We start from the raw sequence: 10,787 nt of genomic DNA on the forward strand, positions 1-10,787 counted from the left end.
TGTCAAGGAGAAAAACATTTTTTGAAGGCTCTGCAGAGGGATCTGGACAGGCTGGATCGATGGGCTGAGGTCAAGGGTACAAGGTTCAATAAGGCAAAGTGCGGGTCCTGCACTTGGGTCATAACAACCCCATGCAGCACTACAAGCTGGGGACAGAGTGGCTGGAAAGCTGCCCATTAGAAAAGGACCTGGAGGTGTTGGTCGACAGCCATCTGAATGTGAGCTAGCAGTGTGCCCAGATGGCCAAGAAGGCCAAAGGCATCCTGGCTTGTATCAGAAATTGTTACTGCGACTGGCACAGTGCCTGAGACAGAAGACACTGCACTCTGTGGTTCACGTGACAAAAAGCCTTTTATTCCTTCTGACTTCACCTTAAATATCCCTTTTAATGTTCCCAGGTAAGCGCCTGTGATTGGTTCCAAGTTCAGGCTGCTCATCTCTCTGACCAATAGCTCTCTGCAGCTTAGGCTGGGACTCATTGGATCACATCCTTGTCTGTCTCCAGTTCTGTCCTATCTCTGTTCTCTGGGGGCCTGTCTATTAAGCCAGGCCGCTTCTCTTATCAGTGGTCAGATTAACTGCCCAGTACAAGCCATCTTGCCCTGTGACAAGAAATAGTATGATCAGCAGGACCAGGGCAGTGATTCTTTCCCTGTACTCCGCACTGGTGACACCACACCTCAAATCTTGTGTTCCGTTTTGGGCACAAGTCTTATGAGGAGCAGCTGAGAGAGCTGGGGGTTTTTAGTCTGGAGAAAAGGAAGGGCTGAGGGGAGACTTTACCACTCTCTACAACTACTTTAAACAAGGTTCTAGTGAGGGGGGTGTTGGTCTCTTCTCCCTAGTAACAAACAGTAGGACAAGAGGAAATGGTCTCAACTTGTGCCAGGGGAGGTCTAGATTGGATATTAGCAAAAATGTCTTCACTGAAAGAGTTGTCAAGCATTTAACAGGTGGCCCAGGGACGTGGCTGAGTCACCATCACTAGAGGTATTCAAAAGATGTGTTGATGTGGCACTTAGGAACATGAAACACAATAGTATGTTTAAGGTATAATAACGAACAAGATCAAAGCCTAAATCTGCAACATTCACATTTAACTATTCATACTCAACTGAAAAAGAGGTTCAGTAACCAGTATTACAGTAACCCTGAAGAAAACAGATATATGGACTCAGACAGGTGTTATCCAGAACATATTTTTAATGTAATCTGCATTTAGAGCCTAAAAAGAGTAAGAATAGAAAAATATCTTTGTTATTCCTTTTTTTTTTACATTACCATTGAAGCAAATTTAAAAAAGAAAATGCAGTATTTCAATACATGGAATTTATATATTTGAGTTTATAATTCAAATATTTCAATCACATGAAATTTCTCTCCGCAGGAATTCTGTGATACAATGGAACACAAAGAGTTAGTTAAAACCAAATTAACAATAACTTTTCATTCTGCTCACTGAGGGTTCAACAGTCACTTTCATCCTCATATCAACAAAATTTGAACAATGTAAAATAAACTATATTTAAGTCTAGCACGTCTCCATCACATCCCTCAAAGCTACTTTGAAGCATTAAATAACACTTCGTTGTAGTCACAGAACACAGAAATTAGTGTTAAGTCTTTGTACTCACATTTATCAATATTTGAGAGTATAAAAGGCATTCCACTCTATAATTCAAAGCACAAGGAAGCTATTTCCAGAGTAGGCGTATCCTGCCACTATTAACTTGCAGTCGACGTAAAACTGAGAAGAGGCATATGTCTTTTCTATTAAGGTTTTTATTCTTTTTTAATACCTCAGTAAGAATTTTGCTATAGCATTCCATTCCTTCTATAAGATAGTGTTTTATAAAAGTGAAAAGAGTTTAATTTCAACCAGTTTCAAAAGAATTGGTAAAAGAGACTTTTTTGTATTTAGGTAATATATAACCACACTGTTGCCTTGCATTTTAAAAAGTGCTTTCTATCATGTGCTTAACAATCAGAACCTCAGAGATACTACAGACAGCTGGAATCTTGTTACTGACATAACCAATATAAAAATAGGAATATAATTTTAGAATTTGACAAGAACAGCTTTTTCATTTTTTCTTTTTAACCACAATAATTTTCACCCTCCTGGCTGAAGTATTTCAGTGGAAGCCCAGAAAGAATGCTTTGAGTATTTATTTTTTTAAAAAAATACAATTTCAGATGTTTTACCAAGCAAGGGGGTATCAATATCCTTGTCTTTAAAAATACATACCTGCAAATTATTTAATCAATTTTTATATTTCACCCCCACAAAGCACACAATTTTTTCCTCAATATTCTCAATATCTTTATGGTTGACAACTTGGGTGCAATGTAGCTTAATCGTTACAAATCAGAAAAAAAAAATCAGTCATTTTAATACAAGTTTACTGATGCAGATTTGCAAGAGAAACAACTAGGATTTTCTTATACACAGAATTTCATACAGTATAGGTATACCATAGGACAAACGCATGAAAGTGGTTTCAAAATGAGTTTGAAAGTGACAATATAGAAACAGCATTATTTTCAATATATCTTTGTTTAAAAGTATTATATATTTTCCCCAAGAATGGCTAAACTTGTTGGCTCCACACTGAATACTAAGAGAAAATCCAAAACAGTCAAGAAGTGAGGATGAACTTCTTTTTTATGTATACTCTTTTATACTCTCAAGACATTCTTCATCAACTTAAATCACAAAAGAAAAATACTCCAACATCAAATTTGAAAAACTCTCCTAAATAATTTTTCTTTTTATCTACTTAATTTGGCTTTTAAATACCTCTATCACCAATAAAACCCTAAATCACCTTGTTGAGTTTCTGGAGCAAGAAACCCATTTACTGCCCATCACTGAAATGAAACACCAAGTCAACCATATTCAATATGCTGGAATGCTAAATTTGCAGGTAAACTGTATTTACTCAACACAAATTAATTTCACTTAGACATTTGCAGGGCTAATGTGCCATAATAAATTCTATTGATCAACAGTAAAGTGCTGAATTATATTAAATACCTGAATCTCACTCTCCTTTATGAAATTCTTTTATAGATTCTTATCAAGTCAAAAGAGCCCTTTCTGTTGTAAAAGTTAAGCTATTATGCAAATATTATAAAAATAGGTAAGTTTAATTAGGGACTATATATTCACACAACAAACTGCTTTTTCTTAAGTACAGCTGACATAATAAGAGATAGAAAAAACATGCATTTATAAAGATATTTAAAATTAAGAAGAGGAGACATTGCTATAGAATTTCTATTACTCTGCCATACAGCCATTTACTATGTTATAATGATACTGGTGATGCCTATATTTCTGGGCTGATAAGCATCACACCACCAATGTGTTTTAGTTTCTTCTGTAGCTAAAGAAGTTGATTTGTAAATTTAAACTATGGCATACACTAATGAGAAATAGATGACATGTATAATTAAGTTTCTGGTTCAACTTTGAACAAGCTTTATATCTAGTCACATAACCAATACAAGAAAGACATTAGTGCAAAAGGGAAGCTGTCAGTTGTACGATGAGAACTCTAACTGCATGATGTGAGAGAACAATTATCAGATTAAAAGTTCAAGTGGATTAACATGAGAACAAGATAATTTTTTTCTCCCAAACTTAGCACTGACTTCCAGAGGACCAACAGGAAAGCAACATCAGTTACAGCTAGAATAAAAAAGTTAAACCCCAGTTCAGAAAGGTGATATGTAGGTCCAAAATTTGTAATGCTATGAAGGCAGCATTCTCAGAAAGAGCTCCAAACAAAACTGCAAATCCAAATGGGCATTTAAGTTGAAATTGTCCAACTGATGCATAGAATTGTTCACCACAAACAGTCACATTCAAGTCAGTGCATAGAGAAGATGAAAAGCACTTATGGTAGTTGCAAATGCTAACAAGTCCATAGAAAAATAACAGAGTAAAAGTGGAAATGCTCAAGCAAAACCAAAAAAAGATGATGCTCCAACTGTATAAAATCCACACAACAGTTGTAGTAAAAAGAAATCCGTGGAAAATATTCAACTCAGTCCTAAACACCTGCCAGGGAAAAAAGACCAGAATAGACAAACCTATGGCTAACAGTTTTAAGAGTCTAAATATAGCACTATATTTCTAAATAATACACAAAATATTACGTATGGCATATTCAAATATTGGTTAACCAACTCTGCAGATGCAATTCTAACACTGCTTTAGAAAATGAGAGCAAGATGGAACAAACTAAAGGAATATTGATATATTGCAACAGTGCACAAGAAAAACATTGTCACCACGTCATGCTTCAACAACAGCACTCTGTGCGTGCACACTATTATCTATGAAGCAAAACAAATTTCTCTAGCTTTTCAGGGATGTGCCCTGCATAGCATATGTTATGATTCACTATAACACGAGCAGCAAGACATTGCAACGTAGTATGATTTATAGGATGAAGTTTTTTGCTATTTTCTTCTCATCCAGTAGATCACTAGCAGTTTGTTTATGCAAGTTGGTGGCATCAAAGTGCGAACCTGACTTGATAAGAAAATTCATGATGCCTGGATGGTTGTTCAGTGCAGCAATATGTAAAGGACTATTGTTATCAGAGTCTCTGACATTTATATTAGCACCACATTCCACCAGGATAGCAGTAACTTGTAGAGAGGGGAATTTACAAACTGGGTAGCGACCCACACATGTAGTATTCTTGTCAACAGCAAGGTGAAGTGGACTGAAGTTATTCTTCCCTCTAGGTTGAAGCTTAAGAAACTTATATATAGTCTCTTTCTTAAAATGCTCCTGTTCTGAGGTGCAAGGTACTTTTTCCAACAAGCAAATTAAATGCAAAATGATAGAAAGTGCTTTGTTCAGCTGTATTGGATCAGGAGGACACTGGATTTGTTTCATGGCCCGCTCTATTTCAAGAACACTTTTGCATAGTATATTCATTAGATCATCAAATGTGACAGTAGTGCCTAGCAGGCCTTTTGCCTTGTCCTGCAGCATGAAGGAGAAGAGTTCAGCAAATGATAGTAAACTGCTGGCTGTCATAGGGCTCAATGGATCTAGATTGCTCTGCTGCATGTCCAAAGCATATTTCCATAAGTTGATGCATCGTTTACAGTTTCCAGAGTCTGCATAGACAGCACCTCTGTATCTAATATAGTAGGATGTATCTGGGTGAGAAGGACCAAGAATACGTTCTCTAATTAATAGTGCTTGCATTCTCATCTCATCAGGATCTGCAATAAGATTTTCTAGCTCTTCTAAGCTGTTTACCTCTTTAGCATAATCATAGGCCATAATTAGTGTTTGTGGCACAGGTTTGTGCAGGATACTAATCCTATCATTGTATCTCATTTCCATAGCTCGCTTCCAGTATTTCAAAGCACCAAGCAGATCTCTCTTTTTGTCCACAAATGTTGCTCCTAGAAGTTCCAGAGCATTTATACATTCTATCTTACTAGTCTGTTCATGTTGGGTCAGGAAGTCCACAATATTTGTGTAGCCTGTCACACTGGCTGACAGAAGAGGAGTCATTCCATAGCCATCCTTTTCCATCTTAGCACAATACTTGAGAAGCATCTTCATGATCTCCAAACTTCCAGATTCTGCACAGTCATGTAATGCAGTGTTTCCTAGCAAAAGAAGAAAAACAATTACATAAATCATAATCAAATTTTAGTCTAAATATCACCCCACTAATAGGTAAAAAAAAGTTTTGACATCTACAAACTATGAAAGGCTTAAATGACAAGTTAAAAACATTCAAGATCTGATTAAAACATCAAGGCTACCACACAGTTATACAAACCAAAATGCTTGACATTACCCAAAAGAATTAAACAGATTTTAAGGACACGTCTCATTATTCAAAACTTAAACCAGAATTCTCTACCACATGAGAAATTTTGTATCTGCTTTCAAGTATAAAACAGAAACCTAAGCTTGCCAACTTAAGTGGTTATATTTTCCCTTCTTCCCTTGTCAAATTTCCTTCATCACTACCTCCATCCATAATTTAAAAAAAAAAAAAAAATCTGTATAAAAATTAAAGCCGTGCCAACTCAGCACTGGCCTTGCTCACCTCTGTACTGTACCTCTTCCTCTCTCTTTTATCCAAAGCCTTTAATTAAAGTGTTCCAAGGTAATAATTGTACATAAAGGCTCATCACAACAGGCCCTTCATATCAGCTGTGGCCACCGAGACTGACAGAATATTCTGAGGGACTGATTCATTTTGTCAAGCCTATGTATACAAACAGACAAACTATTTCTAGTACTTTATTAGGTCTTTATTCTGAAGTCCCACATAAACCCCTTCTCTGCTCAGGATTCCCAAAAGCTAAAAGAAACCCCCAAGCCCCCAAACCCAAACAATGCCTTCAACAGACAACATGCAGACATTACTCTTATAAGTCTTATCGTTTACATTAAGATTATTTCTCATGAAGAGAACATACAATATCGTGCTAAAGGCATTCAGGTGACACTCATACTATGTGGTGAAATTTCCAGCAAGCAGTAATGGCAACTGACTGAAAAACATTTGTAGCAAACTGCTGGTTATGCATTGAAGGCACCTGGGGGAGGGCACAGAAGTCTTTCTCTATGAGAACTTCTTCTGTGAGTTGATGGGACCAATTAGAGGCTGGTTTAGTTGTTGACAGCCTGAGAAACCAATCAGAAATGTTAGTTCGCTCCGTAAATCACATTTTGAAGCAAGCAAACGGGAAGAAAGCTCTCTTATTTCCTGCCTCTCACAAGGTAACATCGCCTGGCCTGGGCTCAGGAGGCCGCCAGGCCCCGTTTTTAACCAGGGGCCCCAATGGCCAGGGGGAGGAGAGGCCCATTGCTAAGATCCTAGCCCCCCCCCCACCGGGGCTGCGGCTCGGCAGGGCTCGGCCCCTGCTGCCGGCTCGGAGCAGCCGTGGGGGGTGGCCGAGCCCGCCCAACTGCCCACGCGGCCTGGGGAGAGGCAGCCGGGCCCCCTGTCTGGAAAGCCAGCATGTCCCGGCAGGGAGGAGGGGTGGCCATGGGCAGTGGATGCTGCAGCTGAACTCCAGGGAGGCTGATTGCGATCTCAGCCATCCCCCATTCCCACCATCCCAGCACGGCCTGAACGTCCTCAGATCCTGACAGCTCCAGCATGGCCTGGCCCAGCCTCCGCATCCTCCATGGGAGATTTTAACCCTTCCAATGCTCAGATAAGACTTGCAAACCTTCAATCCTCCCTTGAGTGAAAGGAAAAAGAACAGAGAGGATACACTAAAGCCAGTGAAGCAGGAGTCAAGTTCCAGATGGAAGGAGAATAAGGAGATGCCATGAATTTAGGCTGAAAATACTTTTGTAAGCTATAGGGATGGACTGTACTACATTAAAATTCCTATAAACCGTGGAAAAAGACATGGGGAGTTGGAGTGTTCCATTTAATAGATCATGGACCAAAAGCACCTGTGTTGAGAGTCCTTTGCCCCGAGGAAAAAAAGGGGATCTCTGTTTCTGGAGATGAAGCATGAACAGAGAGAAAGAGAGATGAAGAGAACTTCTGCTTTTGAACAGTTAATTCTTAAAAGTAAATAGCCCATGAGTTTTAACATGGCCCACAAGCACAGCTTTGGGAAAGCTGTGAAGATGGGAGGAGTTCATGGAAAGTGAAGCCACGAGAGAACTGGTTTTTTCCTTCTTGAGGAAAAGTCCCTATGGCCTGACAAGAGGAAACTCCTCTCCCTGAAGTGAACTGAAAAGGACTATTTAAGTTGGGAACTGACTGAATTGTTTTTGTATGTTGTTGTTAAGAAAGTGTGGAGTGGGAAGGAGGGAGTGGTCTGGAGATCTTATTCTGAATTTATTATTTTCTTTGTGTTGTTAATAAAGTTTTTTTATATACTTTTAAGTTTTAGGCCTGCCTTGCTTTTGCTCCTAATTCTATCTCACAACAGAAAATGAGTATATTAAAATTGGCAAACCTAAACCATAACATGTATTGGTGCATTGGCCGGAAAATTCAAACTAAACCAAGACACAAACTAAAAAGAAAACATTGAACACCACAGTTAAATATCAAACTACTACACTTCAAGTAGAAGAAAGTTTTGCTTAAGACCATACATGAGCAGTTCGCTGGGGGAGACAGGAAGATAGACAACTAATAAGTGTCTCCATCCTCCCAAACATAATAAAGCCTCTTGGAGGGTTTATTGCTTTTAAAACTACACAATTTAAACCTAGCTTCTTTTTCATATATTATAGAGATTCAGGCATACCAACTTTTCAACCTCCCACTAAATTAACATGAAAATAATTAACAGCACACCCATGTAAGAACCCCACCCTCCCACTCCCCAATTAAAATGTTTTATACCACTAGCCTTGCAAATTCTGGTTTACTGGCTATCAGATCATTAGTATCTGTTATATGATCAGCAAGTTTCCACATCCTCAGGTCACAGAACACTTTTCCAAGGATTCTGTACATTCATAGTCATCTGATGTGGTTTTTAGAAAGTTCAGAGAGAAAGTTTCATAAAACTTTCTCATTTGCATTTTTGGCAGGCTTTTTCTATGACAAAAATACACTGATTTGCAGTAGCCTTTTTGGATTTTTAAATGTATAAACAGAAATGAAGCAGGTAGAGAAAGACATTAATAGGGCTGAAATCTTCAGCTGATGTTTGGGAAAAGTGCATTTTGTAGGTATACAGTCTCTTAATTTCAACAACTTAGCTTAGACTAAGCTTAGTACATTTTCCTAATGTACTCGCCCCTCCCCCAGGCTGTTATCTCTAGAACACAGAGTTTAACTTTTACATTAGAGTGTTTAGCCAGTAAAACTCAAATTGGTCCCCAAAGTGTGCCTGAGATTTGTCTTAAAAGCTGAACAGGGCTTTGAAATAAACTGAAAAGCTGAGAAAGACTCCACACAAAGCAGCATCCAAAATTATCTGTTAGATCAATACTCATTAAACTAAAACCAGATCTTAATAGGAAGCGATTTTCACTCTCAAATACCCAAGCAATGTTTGTCACTAATGGAGAATTAAATCAGTGACAAGAGCTTGATCAACACACAGGTCTGCTCAAACTACAGTTTCTACAGACACCAACAAAATCGCCAATCGCAGGACCAGATATTTTTTCCAAATGTAGGTGTATTAAAAGTTTGGTTTTTCAAATACATTTTATTAACTAAAATTATTTTTTTTTATTATGCAAAACTGTTCATACCTCCAGACTGACAAGCATGAGATCTTTAAATTCCTAAGATAAAAAGAGAGCAAAATCAGATGAATGTTGAATTTGTCTTTACAAATGAGCTGTGGATCTGCTTGTAGATAAGGCTAGGACTGAGAGATAAAAGAAACAATAGGATGGATTCCACTGATTGATGAATGGAAAAAGATATTTGCCTTTACAAACAAACTGTAGGGCTGCTGATAAATGAAATTGGATATCCAAAGATGAAAGAAGCAACGGGGGGAAACCTATGAATTCTATAAGAATTAAAAATTAAAAGGAGGGTTATACATTAGAGGGGAATTTCAGGTATCAGGCGTTCAGGGAAGTCTGTGCCTCTCAAGTACCTAAGCCAATGGGGAAAGAGAGAGGGAAATGCAGCCGGGAAAACAGGATAAAAAGGAGGCTGCGTCCTCCAAAAATTTGAGAGATCCCAGGGGAATGTCCCATGGCCTCTCCCTTTATTCGAATAAAGAAAAAAGGACTCCTCTGTCTCCTTTTTTGACATAAAGCCTCCGGCGTTTGTGGATTAATTTTCCTGACAACTTTGGGGGCTCGTCCAGGATTTTTCCACCGTCCAGGGCGGCGGGCAGCGAGTGGAGCTGAAGGCGCGCCTCACCCAGTTTCGATGATCAGCTCCCCTTGGTGCCGGCCGGTACCGGGCGATTGATTGGGTTCCCGAGACTGTCCAGGTGTCAGGAAAATTAATCGACATACTATTACAAGAAGATATTTAAATCTTGCCACTCGAGGCATTTCAGTAAAATCCACCTGGCATTTCTGGAAGGGCGTACTGCCCAACGCCTCTCTCCCCTGGCCAGTTTCTTTGTAACTTTGTTGTTGGTTTTAGCACAAGTCAAACAACCTTCAATAGCTCGCTTTGCCAGGCTAAAGAGACCAACAGCAGTGTTCATTTTGAGGAAGGCTTCTGCCAGTCCTCGGGAGCCCCAATGACTCCCTTCATGAAGTTGTTTTAACAATTGTAAGGCTAGAGCTTTTGGTATCCACTGCTTACCATGCCTTGTAAACCAATTATTTTCTCTTTCCTTTGCTCCACTCTTTTTAATTATTTCAAGTTCCTCTGGTGGAAAAGAGTTTCTCTGGCGGCGGTGCAGTTACTGGAAGAAAAGGCAGGATCTTAAGAGACTTCTGGCAACAATGCAGCTTTCCGAGCTTCTTCCTCCGAGCATCCTGCCTGATGTCCCTTAATGTGGATTATTGCCACCCTTTTTGGTAAATTCACCATCTCCAATAGGCAAGACATTAACTTCTCATAAGCTAACGTATTTCCCCTGCAGGTTAATAAACCTCTATCTTCCCACAGTTTCCCAAATGCATGTATCACCCCATATGCATGTTTAGAATCAGTAAAAATATTTACTGTCTTGTCCTGGTATAATTCAAAGGCTCTCACAAGCACGTAGAGCTCTGCTCTGAGCTGACCATGTGGCTGGTAACCTCCCCCTTTCCTTTAATTGCTTCCCATTCACGATAGAGTATCCTGTAAATCGTTTCCCTTCTACCACCTTGGAGGATCCATCAA

General features: G+C 39.0%; 1 pseudogene across 1 annotated transcript; it reads right to left on the minus strand.

The window, feature by feature from the left end:
* Window positions 1–1,183: 1,183 nt before the first annotated feature.
* On the minus strand, window positions 1,184–10,359 carry LOC148220362 (protein fem-1 homolog C pseudogene; annotated as a pseudogene). The gene is made up of 2 exons (XR_015798910.1): window positions 10,260–10,359; window positions 1,184–5,646 (listed from the first exon to the last, which is right to left on the minus strand). The product of XR_015798910.1 is annotated as a protein fem-1 homolog C pseudogene (transcript).
* Between the last annotated feature and the right edge of the window lie 428 nt (window positions 10,360–10,787).

This window comes from Sturnus vulgaris, chromosome W (assembly GCF_052056855.1).
Source record: "Sturnus vulgaris isolate bStuVul1 chromosome W, bStuVul1.hap1, whole genome shotgun sequence".
Lineage (NCBI taxonomy): Eukaryota > Metazoa > Chordata > Aves > Passeriformes > Sturnidae > Sturnus > Sturnus vulgaris.